This window comes from Cyprinodon tularosa, unplaced genomic scaffold, assembly GCF_016077235.1.
Source record: "Cyprinodon tularosa strain WSP-4 unplaced genomic scaffold, ASM1607723v1 ctg623, whole genome shotgun sequence".
Taxonomy (NCBI): domain Eukaryota; kingdom Metazoa; phylum Chordata; class Actinopteri; order Cyprinodontiformes; family Cyprinodontidae; genus Cyprinodon; species Cyprinodon tularosa.
In genome coordinates, this window is record NW_024039367.1 from 991765 (window position 1) to 1006281 (window position 14517).

Genomic DNA, 14517 nt, shown 5'->3' on the forward strand with positions numbered 1-14517 from the left:
AGATCCCTGAGCTCTTTGCTGAACCACTGTTTTTAAAGATTTTTACTTTTTTAATGCTCGAAAAATACAATATATTGAAAATCAATAGATAAGTATTTTGCAGTGTAATGTTAAATTTAACTAAAATATCTTATATGCTCTTTTTGAATACCTACTGGGAGCTTTAGGGAGCAATGAATGGTTATTTCAGAAGTCCATACACTGTTTCTTTAATGTGCAGTGTGCATGTGCTATGTTTGTTTTACATAAAACAACACCAAATGTTTACCAAGTAGATTTGAACTGCCACAGGCTCTGTATGTGTCCATCTGAACTAAAATCTGTTATTAATGTCAGGAAATATTCTGCCTTCCTATAAACACACTAAAAACGATGGAAATTTCTCTGAGATTGTCAGCCTGCAGCATTTCTGTACGGTCTCCAACTGTTTGTTTTTGTTGTACATTGTGCTTCAGCTTACAGTCCACACAATGCTGTGCATCTTTAGGGTTAAAGTTGAAGCTCCTCGAGGCCTTCTGCTTCCTCTCCTGGTTTTATTGCTCTGTAATCTAAGCAAGGTTCCATCACAAAAAAAATCTGCATCAGTCACTGAAAATGAGGCTGGATACAGTCTGTTATTTCCTCAGTCTGCCTGGAAGTAAAGAAACATGTCTTAACACGGCCTTGTTTTATTTGAAGTCTGGTGCCTGGTTGAGTGCACAGAACAACCTCATTTACATTCACAATCACCCAGATGTTTCTCTGAATGGTAAGTTGACAACATCTGTGATTTTACACTTCTGCCTGCAATTACTGTCTTTCGTGATTTTCAGCTTTACGATTCTGAATGCAAGTTTTAAGGCATCATCAGTGGTTGATAATCCTTTCGATGCATTTTTTTTTATCTAAAGATGTTTGATCAAATGTGGATTTAAAATCTAGTTTTATGTTGTTGTTTGAGAAAAATTATTTGAATTTTTACATCTTTACAAGGAAAACAGATATATGAAAGAATATGGGGGTTATGCATTAGACATTGTGCCTTCAATTAAAATAATAAACTACAGTAAAAAAAAATACTGTACAAAATGAGTGTCTATTTTTTCTTCCTTAATCAATCTCCAGAGGTCCACCATTATCAGCACCCTCTTGAACAAGTTAAGCTCCTTGTGCTTCTGAGCCCCTCATTGAACAATCTAATTCCCCTACTGCCTGTAGGCTGATCTGTCATTTTCCCACATCAGACTCATAACAATGATGTCATCTGCAAACTTAAGGAGTTTCTCAGCATGGTCAGCTCATTGGTCTCTATCTATTTACTGAATTGCTGATAGCCCGTTGGTACAGTAGTACGGGATGGAGTGAAGCCACCGGCTGCCATATTGGTACTCCCTATAAGGCTGTTCACAATGTAAACATTTGGGGGGCTTGATACTTAAGGATACATAAGGATAAATTCCTCACTTAGACACACACTTGCTGATTCATAGCATAAGTAGATTACTATTTATTTAACTTGTGATTAATGAAAATATGCACATCCCATTGCACAGTCATTATGAAGTCAATTAAGTCTATAAATCATATAATATGACATATTATAAAAATCCATCACAACAAAATTGTTGTTTTAATGGGGCACAATAATACAGATTTGCAAAAAGTGCTAAATTGAGGATGCACGTGTATTGATGACATATAAATCCGTGTATCATTCGTTCTTTCTATTTTCAATTGCCAATCAAAAAATAAAAAATTGACTGGTTACTTTGTTTTTTATGGTTAAACCAAAAACGAAAAAAGGATTTGTTTTTCATATATCAATTCTAAGCTCAGATCAAGAATACGAAATGGAAAAACGGACAGCAACGCAGAATTTGATTTTAATATTTAATCGGTACAGTTTACGTGACCCGGAGGTTTGGTGGAGCGTTAGCTAAAAAAACAATTGGCTTACCCCCATCAAGCTGCACCAGATAAGGGAGTCGGACCTATCAGCCATGGACAGTTACGTGTTATTTCGAGGATCCAAGCGTGTGACTCTTAAGGAGGAGGACATGACAACGGAGAAAATCAGCAGGATTTTCCAGGTATAACTTTTTTCTTGAAACTTTTCTGTGCACTGTACTTTTAACTAGCAACAACAAACAGCTTCTCGATCAACATATTGTGTGGTTCTAGCATCGCCATTTTTTTTCCTATTCCTTTTCCTATTTGTAACTTGTGCATATGATGCCATCTATTTTTTATGCTGTGTCTGTGCATTAGCCTTTAAAAACTTTTGAATTATTTTTTTTTCTGGTCATTATAACATTCAATAGGTTTCAGCAGATGTCTTTTTTTAAATGAGAAATACAACAAACATTACAAAAATGACAGCGTCATCCACTTAATGAAGAATTGCTACATTGACATTTCACAGTGAATTATTTTCTATTTACTTTCTATTTTCTAACGTTAGACTCAGTCGATATCTTCGAGTCATTCCGAGATAGCCAGATTAATGTTACTCTACATACTATACTATGGGATACATCGGCCTAGATGGATTTTCTTGGTTAGTAGGCCTACATCCAATTACTGTGTAAGTACCTGTGAAATGTCTTCCCACAGCCGGCAAACTGCTTGTTTTTGCAGCCAAACACTACACATGTAGACATTTTTATGGGGCGTCTCTGTGACGGTGGGGAGTACGAATATGGCGGCTGATGGCTTCACTTTTTACAGGCTATCAGCAATCCAGTGAATAAATAGAGATCACTGGATCAGCTGTGTCACCATGATTTATATACAGGGAGAGAAATATGTTTAGTAACAGAGCTTATCCAGTGTGAGTTCCTGTCTGTTGGGAGGACAAAATAGTTTCACTTAATATACAGGCTATCTTCATAAATTACATTGTTCTTTATTGATATTATTTTTATAATCTTGAAATCCTCTAATTCACTGGCAATTTGTTTTTAAGTTAAGGAGGTTACATAAAATAGGTGTTACTCTCCAGAATCATGACAGAAACCTTTTTTGAAACTCAAGAGGCGTTTACACAACATCTTCACAAAATTACAGGTTTTATTCTATTTCTATAGAACAAGCCTGTTTTTTGAGCCGTTTCCTCTTTTAAAACTGGTAAGTATTCACTATAAAAGGATTGTCTCTGTCAGTCCAATTATTCAATGAAAGCACAAAAATATGGGTTGAGTATAAATGTCTGCAGAGAACTCTTGCGGACCTTGGATCGTGGGTGATGTTGACAAATATTATATCAGGCTGGCTTTCCTGCTTAATTCGTGTCTTCGTGGTGTAGTGGTTTATTCTTTGACTGTAATTTGGGGGACCCAAGTTCAAATCCTGGTTGCAGCAGGACGGGCATGTGGTTTTAAGTCTGTGTTTAGTTCCTAATGACCTGCTGTGGTGACCCCTGAATAAGAGGGCAGTCAAAAGGACTCTTCATGGACTTTGCAGCCTAATAAATAAGGGGTGAAGCTTACTCTGAATAATTTAGGGTCCCAGTAATGTGGACTTGCATCACTTCTGCAGAAACTGCAACATGATAATAAAGATTATGCCACCCATACCTAATGGTCTCGTCTTCAAATGAATAGAAGCATGAAGATTAGGCATCTTTGTTATTTTCTTCAAGGGTATGATGTCAGGCTGATTAAATTTTTTAGCTACCAGGCTTAAACAGCACACGGCATGTGCAAAAAGGAGCTACTTCAGGGCAAAAATGTTGAGTATATATATATATATATATATATATATATATATATATATATATATATATATATATATATATATATATATATATATATATATATATATATATATATATATATATATATATATATATATATATATATATAATAAAAAAGAATATATATAAGTTTGGGGGTCACTGCCCCAAATTCCTCAATGACCACGGGTACCACTGATGCCTCTTCTTCTCTTCTCTGAGCCCCTGGTTTTTCGCTAGTTTCTCGTGTTCCTTTTTCCTGATGTTGCAGTCATTTGGTATTGCTATGTCAACCACGACGGCTTTTCTCTGCTTTTTGTCCACCGCCAAAATGTCCGGTTGGTTTGCCATTACCATTTGGTCTGTCTGTAACAAAACATAGCTGTGTTGGGAAAAAAAAAAAAATAATAATAATAATAATATATATACATATATAAATATATATATATATTCACTCACCGGCCACTTTATTAGGTACACCTGTCCAACTGCTCGTTAACACTTAATTTCTAAGCAGCCAATCACATGGCGGCAACTCAGTGCATTTAGGCATGTAGACATGGTCAAGACAATCTCCTGCAGTTCAAACCGAGCATCAGTATGGGGAAGAAAGGTGATTTGAGTGACTTTGAACATGCCATGATTGTTGTTGCCAGAAGGGCTGGTCTGAGTATTTCAGAAACTGCTGATCTACTGGGATTTTCACGCACAACCATCTCTAGGGTTTACAGAGAATGGTCAGAAAAAGAAAAAACATCCAGTGAGCGGCAGTTCTGTGGGCGGAAATGCCTTGTTGATGCCAGAGGTCAGAGGAGAATGGCCAGACTGGTTCGAGCTGATAGAAGGGCAACAGTGACTCAAATAACCACCCGTTACAACCAAGGTGGGCAGAAGAGCATCTCTGAACGCACAGTACGTCGAACTTTGAGGCAGATGGGCTACAGCAGCAGAAGACCACACCGGGTGCCACTCCTTTCAGCTAAGAACAGAAAACTGAGGCTACAATTTCCACAAGCTCATCGAAATTGGACAATAGAAGATTGGAAAAACGTTGCCTGGTCTGATGAGTCTCGATTTCTGCTGCGACATTCGGATGGTAGGGTCAGAATTTGGTGTCTACAACATCAAAGCATGGATCCATCCTGCCTTGAATCAACGGTTCAGGCTGGTGGGGGTGGTGTCATGGTGTGGGGAATATTTTCTTGACACTCTTTGGGCCCCTTGGTACCAATTGAGCATCGTTGCAACGCCACAGCCTATCTGAGTATTGTTGCTGACCATGTCCATCCCTTTATGACCACAATGTACCCAACTTCTGATGGCTACTTTCAGCAGGATAATGCGCCATTTCATAAAGCTGGAATCATCTCAGGCTGGTTTCTTGAACATGACAATGAGTTCACTGTACTCAAATGGCCTCCACAGTCACCAGATCTCAATCCAATAGAGCATCTTTGGGATGTGGTGGAACGGGAGATTCGCATCATGGATGTGCAGCCGACAAATCTGCGGCAACTGTGTGATGCCATCATGTCAATATGAACCAAACTCCCTGAGGAATGCTTCCAGCACCTTGTTGAATCTATGCCACGAAGAATTGAGGCAGTTCTGAAGGCCAAAGGGGGTCCAACCCGTTACTAGCATGGGGTACCTAATAAAGTGGCCGGTGAGTGTATATATATATATATATATATATATATATATATATATATATATATATATATATATATATATATATATATATATATATATATACAGGCGATAGACTTTAGTTCAATTAGTTTATCTATTTCATCTCCCTACAGTGACATGAGAAGTGTGGAGATGAGTGTTTGTCCTATGATCCTAAGTTGAGAGGGGCCAGGCTCTCCTTGACAAAACAAAGAAATCACACAGGAGGAAGCAGGCAGGATTCAATACCACCCTTTGAAGTGAAAGCTTGTGTTTTGAAGTCTCAACGTGAAACTGTAAACCGTGTTTCCGTGCTGATGAAGGAATAGACTGGTGCACTCAGTGAGTGCTGCTTCTGGCAGGGAGCTTTTTTACTTCAATTTCTTCCAAATATTCCCAATAATAATCAGTCTATGGAATAAAAGGGGTGCTCATGTTTTTTATTGAAATATGTTTTTTATGTATATACACATATATATATATATATATATATATATATATATATATATATATATATATATATATATATATATATATATATATATATATATATATATATATATATATATATATATATATATATATATATATATATATATATATATACATATATATGATGCACTGTATAGACTGTATATATCCCCATGTACCTTTTCTTTCTCTGGCAGTTTCTCCTTCTTTTGGACAATTTTAACAAGTAAATTTCTCCACTGTAAGATCAATAAAGTCAATCAATAAATCAATAATTTAACAAACTTGGCCGCGCCTGATTCAAATTGAAATAAAGTCTGTTTATTTTTAAAAAACGAGTAAAAGGACCTGATTTTTGCCTTTGTGGGTGGTTGTGCGTTCCTTCTGACCGTATTTGGTAAGAGTCTGATTTATCAAGTAACTCTGTGAAACATATCAAAAATGTGAAACGTCTGAGCTGCTACTGTGGCTTATAAGTCAACATGAGAGGCAGGTAACCAATCAGCTTGAAGAATTGTACTTAATGTCCCTCCCTTTTGCAAACACTTTCTACAGGATGCTTCCCAAATTGTTACCTGTCCCACCGGGCTGATAATTTAACAAATATAGTGAAAAAAATCATTAAATCCACTGAATAAGGTAAACATGGACACTTTTATATTCAATGCAGCAAAGGGATGCCATATTATGTTGTGCAGTGAAAAAATTATGAAAAAATTATCCATAATATCTCTGAAAAAATAGTAGCACACATGATCTTTTTTTCGTATTTTATTTTTTTTCAATTATCATTAAGGTAGCACTAACCATTCACTCTTTTGCTCCTTGCTTGTTCACATGGGTAAGGTGTTCAGGTTCACACAGCTGAAGCTCCTCCAATTTGATGACCCAGTCTAGGGTGTAAACACTATTATACTATATACTGATTTTAGGCTCCAGTCAGTCTGCTCGACACAACTTCGACCTGTTTGAAGCAGAAGTGTCACTGAGAAATATTTAGAGTGCACCTCAGTCATGTGATTGTTGCGAGCGATGCCTCATAACATCACACTTTGTGTCGAGCTTCACAATAAACTTGAATCATCTGGGTGTTTCAATATTACTGAATTATTTAAATGCAGCAGAATTTTGGCTCAAACCGCAGGGTTTTCTCATTTTCTGTTTTATTTAAAGAAATGTTATATTTAAGTCTTGTTAAGAATTGTTTCAGAATAGTTTGCTTCATGCAGATAGATCTAAAATAGATAGAGGCACACACATGTCTAGCCACCACAGTGATCCACTGATTAATTTACAACAGATATTTATTCACATAGGGCATCTGAACAGTTATTGTTGCAGCAGAGTTGGTTCCAATCATTTAAACCATTAGTACTATTTAGCATTAATTTATTGATGTATTTATATAGCTTTAGGTGCAGCACACTGAAATATTAGGACACAAGGGCAGAGTAGTGTCCTAATTAACATAAAATAGCAACAAAAACAAAAACAACAGATATGAAGTAGAGGAAGCAGGCGAGATTCAAACTTAAAATCTGTCAGTTGAGAAGCCTGCATGTTAACCCATCTGCCAAACAAATGTAAATGCAGCCTTGAAACCAGAATGGAGTAGAATTCAGAGCCATAGTGGCAGGACCACACCATCAGCTGCTATGAATCAGAAGGGCTGTTTATCTTATTGAAATATCAAAGGTCAGATATTAGTTTTTTTTATTGTTTATTTATATAATCATTATTAATACTATTATTATCTAACAAACAAGTTCAGCCATGCAATAATAAGGACATTAGGATACCCGCTCAATCGCAGTTCTGAAAGTATCCAGCAGATGCCATCATTCTAAACTGTATCAAATGTGTCGAGCATGGTGTCGATTTCTGGCAAATTGTGTCAAATTGGTTCATTGGTTCACAAGGCCTCGAAATTGCCATCACTTCCTGGGACACCACGCTTGGTCAGAATGCACCTTAAGATAAGCATGCCCAAAGCCGGTACTCGAGGGCCCCTGTTCTGCAGGTTATAAAGGTTTTTCTGCTTCAGTACAGCCGATTTCCATTGATAGCTGATTAACAGGCTTTAGCTGAAGTTCAATCATCAGAATCAGCTATGCTAAAGCAGGGAAACACCTAAAACCTGCAGGAAAGCAGCCCTCAAGGACTGACTTTGGGCATGCCTGGCATAGGCGGTTCAGGTCAAATATAAAAATTCATTGTTTATGTAACAAATAACAATATAAGTGAAAGGATAAAATAGAACAAAGATATACATATATAATGATACTAAAATTATGTTTGAATTTTCAAATGTATACATTTTTAAATATATCTGTAGTTTTTATCAGTTTGTTGCAATTATTGGCTCTCTAATTTAAATTTCAATCCATTATTTCACCTACAATTTATATCTATGAGTCATTTATTTATTCATTATTTAATTATGGCAGGATTGGTCTTCCTCGTCAACCCCGTATTTCCTAAAAAGGATGATGTGTTTAGGTTGATTTCTTAGCTGTTGGTTTTCTGTCATATATACCCTTTTGCACTAATATAGATAATTACTTTTCCTTTCACTCTACACTATGCACTACTTTTTCTTTGATAATCACACAATGCCCTTTTCTATTTAATATAAGGCTGTTTAAGGCTGCAAAGTGACAAAATAAAAACTAAGTTAAGAGTACATATGAATACTTTTGCAAGGCACTTCTATTATTTGACACCGTTGACAAACTCAAACCTCCTCTTAGCACTATCACAAATATTGTGAACAACCAGCAGCTTTTTGGTCCATGTGCTTTAATACAATCTGTAAAAGCTCAGGAAGGGCAAAAAGCCTGAGCTGTCATCAGGACAGGGAAAGAGGGTGTCAAAGAGGCTGGCAGCACCACAGGCAAGGTCTGACACTGGGCCCAAAGAGGAACAGGCAAAATCTACAAATGTCTCTCTAGCCCTCAGTCACAAAAAGGACCAGCGAACATAGCTGGACTGTATGGCAGTGCACCTGAATCAGGTGAAATTTTTACACTGAAGTATGACACACAGGTTGTCATGTCCTCCATTTTCACACCACAGAGAGAATTTTACCTGCAGCACAGAAAGAAAGGAAGAAAAGCAACAAAATGGTTCAGGCTCAACTGTAATGACCTCTTAAACATTCATGTTGTACTGCATGAGCATATACAAGTTTAATGAACATATTTGCAAGCATAAAAGTGTACGAAATCTCCATGTTTTATACTATACTTTTGTTTTGTCTCAGAGAAATTATTATTATTTACCAACCTTAAAGCTCCATTGAGTAAGATTTACTTACATCTAGTATGCAATTTAGAATCTATGCACAATAGGTGTGCTCTGATGCCTCACCATTTTTGATACCTATTTAGGAGGCTACAGAGTAATAAATGTAACAAGCTCAACATCCTGAACAAGTTCATGTGTTTCATCAGGCAATGAGGTAAATAATGATAGTTCTGTTCTTTATTATTAATGCTAATTACTTACAAGTTAATCCATGAGTTTGGTACCAAACTACTACCAGGGGGGGATTTACCATTAGGCAATACTAGGCAGTTGCCTAGGGCCCCAAGTTCCTGGGGGCCCCATAAAACTCTGTTTCCATGTATGGTTAATACAACTAATCCTTATTTGTGCACATTAATTATGTTTTTGATAAAAATCCTTTGGCTAAAATGCCATCAGAATGCTGATAAATAGAGAGGAAAAAGGGACAAGAAGAGAGGGACAAAACCTAGAACAAATAAAGGATGTCTATTCTATTAACATTTCTCTATCTGTAGAATGGGTCTGTTTTATGGGTTTTCTTCTCAGGGGGCCCCCTGCCTGTCTTTGCCTAGGGCCCCAAATTTCCTAAATCCGCCCCTGACTACTACTAATAGCTAGAGTTGGATGCAGAGGTGACTTCTGCAACAAATAACAGCAACTCTTGCAAAGGAGCTTCTCCAGTGTAGTTTGAAAACAATATAGTCATCTTGGAGGATAGAGTAGTCGCTAAACTACACTGCCCTGTTTCTAAGATAACAGCAAAATAGACGTATCTTTTATACTGAATTAACATACCTTTCCAGCAGAAAGTCTTTAGCATCTGTTTTAAAGCACCTGGTAAAAGCTATGCTGATTTAGACTCTTCTATTCTCCCACTCATTACTTCTTTTTCTTTTCTCTGTTGCTTTGTTTTCCCTCTTTCTGGGAAAGAGTATGGATAGTCCTCCATTTCAACAAAAATCTGCAGGTAGAATGATCTCCCAGTCATCTTAGCTTACTCCTCCTACACTGACCGCACATCTTAATATACAGGTAAAATGTGAAAGGCTTAAGTTCCCACAAAATGACGATGCAAGATGGCTTCATGAATTGGATGCATAGCAAGCCAAATTAGTTAGAAACTGCCAATTTAACATTCCAAGTTCTCCCTTCCAAGAAAACTCAACCTTCTGAGAATATTTGGTACTATTTGATATTATCAAGTACTTATATAATAACATTGAAAGTCATTTTAAATAAGTTTGAATATGGGTTCAAAAAAAACTAATAGCCTAGTATTTAAACTAATAAGACTGGAACTGGGGAAAAGATGTGTTCAAACATAATTTCAGGCTTTAAAAATGTGTTATATAAACACTAAGAGCAAATCTACAGTTATTTTTGTGCATTAGGGCCTCCGCCTCTTACAGGACCCAGTTAAGAGCTGCTCTACTTAATTAAAGCACTTAAAGTTGCATTTTATTTTTTTTAAAAACAACAGCATGGATTTTGTTGAGTGCAAACAACCAAAATAGTGCTTGATGTCCTAGAAATATAATTAAAACATATTTTGGTTTTAATTAGTTGCATATTATGTTAAAGCCTAACAATATACACAACTTGACTTTTTTCTTGTCTCCTTTAATTAGCATTACCAACATCACCTTTAACAATCGCCTCAGGGGGATTCACTGAAATCAGTCTTTCAGCTACCTACTGTGTTTTGCCTGTTCATGTCTAAAATATTTCCATGCTAATTCATACACTTGAATATCCTAAAACATTTGTTTTCCGTTGCGTTTCTCTGAGAATGCAGAGGGATTGTAAAATATTGCTGCAGGCAGGTGCTGAATTCACCTCCCACACTGTTCTTGGAGGCATGGTGAGTGCTCACACCATATGGCATTAAATGACGCACTGAGAGAAATATGGCAGCTGTGTGAGCCTGGCTGCAAAGGGCAGCCTGGGGCGAGCACTTTGTAGCTGAAGATATGTTTACGGCCCCTAATAGATTGGAACAGGTCCATGGAAGCTGGGGTCAGAATGGTCAGGAGAGTGAAATGCTCAGGTTTAATCATGATGTGGTGAATTATTAAAGGGCAACCAGAACTTTAACTCCTGGAGTAAAATTTATGTGTAAATGTTTCTGGATAATAATGAGGGTTTAGGGACAGTTTGAGTGTTTTCTAAACAACTAAACATTGGTATGTTTAAGGTTCATTTTGATGCTGAAACTCCTAATATTCAGTCTTTGAAAATGTGCATCCACTGTTCCCCTTAGAACTTTAAAATATTTCAGACTCCCCACTGCCTCTTCCTTGCAGGTGACAAGCTCCAATGAGAGATAGCTCCATTAGCTTCCTATAGCTAATTGGATTAGTGCCCATGGCACTACAATAACAACTGAATTTAGAGAGGCAGACTGAGAGAATGGGGGTGCGTGGTGCTGATGGGTTGGGGAGCCAATTTTCCAGTGAAATGAGCTTTGCTTCAGGTAAAGTGAAAAACTCCTGTAAAGAAATAAAGAAGCTAAGTGTTGGAACATTTGCTGCTGCCAGCCTCAGTAATGAGGCACAGAGTTTACATTCAACGTTTTAAACTAAAGGGTACCTTGTTGCAATTTGCTTGCCTGCATCTGTGACATAATTTGGCACAAAAGCTCAAATCTGTATGGCAAAGTCTGTCAATTATTTCAAGGCTATGAATGGGTTACTAAGAATTATACATTTTCTTTAATGTAAAACAGGATTTTGTAGGTCAGTTTAATACTTATTTTTTACCAAAATTGCACAAAAATGTCTCTAAATACTAAATTATTTTAAAGATTTATTTTTTTAATTGACACTAATAAGTTATAAAATGTCTTATAAAATCGACTTACTTTTACATATCAGGCACATCCGGAGAGAGCAAAAATAATTACACCCCTTTATTTTGATTAAAATTATTGATATGCTCACAGAGTTAAGGATTTATTTTTGACCGACAAAAAATAATTTCTGAAAATATTAGTTACAAACTGTAATAAAACTGCATAGAAAGTTAAGCTACTTATTGAGGCTCTATAATGACAACAAAGCAGTGAATCAAAGTGGGAATTTGGTTTAATAGAATCTCAAATTCTGTTCTACAGGAATATATACTTGCCGTTGACCAAGTTTGGGTTTAAAAAGTGAGAGGGTTTTACATTTCGAATTAAAGATTGTAAAACAAAAATAATAGCCTAGTATTTAAACTTATAAGACTGGAACTGGGGAGTTTAACTTTGAACAGATGTGTTCAAACATAATTTGAGACTGTAAAAATGTGTTATATAAACACTACGAGCAAATCTCTGGTTATTTTTGTACATTAGGGCTTCCCCTTCTTACAGGACCAAGGTAAAAGCTGCTCTAATTAATTAAAGCAGTTAAAGTTGAATTATAGACTGATTTTATTTATAAAAAAAAAAAAAAAACAACAGCATCTGTGTTGTTGAGTGCAAATAACCAAAATGGTGCTTGATGTCCTAGAAATATATTTAAAGTCTGATATTGTTCTAAACATGATTTTGTTGGTCAGTTTAATACTTAATTTCTACCTAAACTGCACAAAAATGTCTCTAAATATTTAACTATTTAAAAAAAAAAATGTATTGACACTATATAAGTTATAAAATGTCTTATAAAATCGACTTCATTTTATATATCAGGCACATCTGGAGAGAGCAAAATAATTAAACCCCTTTATTTTGATTAAAATGATTAATATGTTTAGAGAGTTAAGGATTTACTTTGAACCAACAATAAGTGATTTCTGAAATTATTTGAAATTATTAGTTACAAACTGTAATAACACTGCATATTAAGTCAAGCTACTTATTGAGGCTCTATAAAATCACAGTTTTACATCATATGCATTATGCGGGATGAGCTGAGATTTAATACGTAGAAAAATGTAAAAAGCTAAAAATAATTTATGCAATTCCAGAGGATCCAGAGATATTCTTTGCACATCTAAACACATTGGGAAATTCCAAATTAACAATAGTACAATAATATAAATATTAAAAAATGACTGAAATTAAATATTGTGGCATTTTTTTGTGTCTGAAAAAAAAAACTATAGACGAGGGGGCGGGAGAACACATCACTTCGCAAGAAGGATTGTTTTCTCCCTCATTTGAGTAAAACATAACACATAATGTTAAAACATAACCATATCTATGTCTTACTTTCTTGTTACATGTGGTTTTTTTTGTTTTTTTTACTTTTGTTTATAGAACTCTGAGGTAGAAGTTTTTTTTTATACAATTATCATCATTATCATCATTACCTTCATTTTTTTTTTACAAATCAGTTTTCAGCGCTGGGAGACAAGATGGGTGAGTAATCCAGAGCGCAACGAGCTGAGGGAGACAGGAGACAAAGTTAGAACTAGGATTCCAAAACATCAAACTCTCAGGAAAGATGATCTGTCGACAGGACAGAGGCCTAGCAGTACCACAATGGTCTAACACTTAGGTGTTTTTCAGCTGACTGAAAGCTCCTCTTAAGCTCCAGCCAGAGCAGCCCCAACGAACCACAGGTGCAGGGCCAAGCCCACCTGTCAACAACAGCCACCTGTGGAAGAGAATCAGCAGAACAAAGAAACCTGACAGTAGCAACTTTAATGTGATGTTTTTCCACAACTGACCAAGTGACATTTCTTTGGATATTAATGGGTATATAAGCATATCTTTGATAGATATTAAAACAAACAAAAAAAAAATACCCAAAAGAAAATCAGAACTTGTGAATCATGATGAAAGAAACATTCAGTTGCATCATTAAACTCCACCAAAAATAACAAGAAATTCATGCCCATGAGGTGCATGTAAACTTCTTTTTGAACTGTACACTGAAGATATATTGGATAGGAGAGGCATTTCTGAGCTTTGCCTTAATTTATTGCTTTTCATCATACCCCCTCCTCCAGAAATAAACAGAAGTCAGTGTTGTGGCCTAGAATTATTTTCAGATGCTCATTAGGATCAGAACTGCATCAGATTGGGTCTGTGTAGGTGTTTTTCTATGAACCTGCCTGTAAAGACCAAGGCCTTGTGGAGATTTTTAATGTAGAACCTTAATTACACATTAATTAATCTTTCTTACACACAGATCCACAAAAACATGTAAGATTATTCAATCTTTAGAAGGAATTTACTTCTTTTTTCATTGATTTCTATGAACCTACCCTTACCCTGAACCTTATTAGTAATCACAAACTTTATTGCCTAGTATCTTTACACATACAATGAGTTTGTATTGGTTGTAAGGGAAGCAACACAGCCATCAGCGAATCCTAAAAATATGCAATTGACATAAATAAACTTGGAACAAATCATTTGTAAAACACAATTGTATAGAACTTTTAAC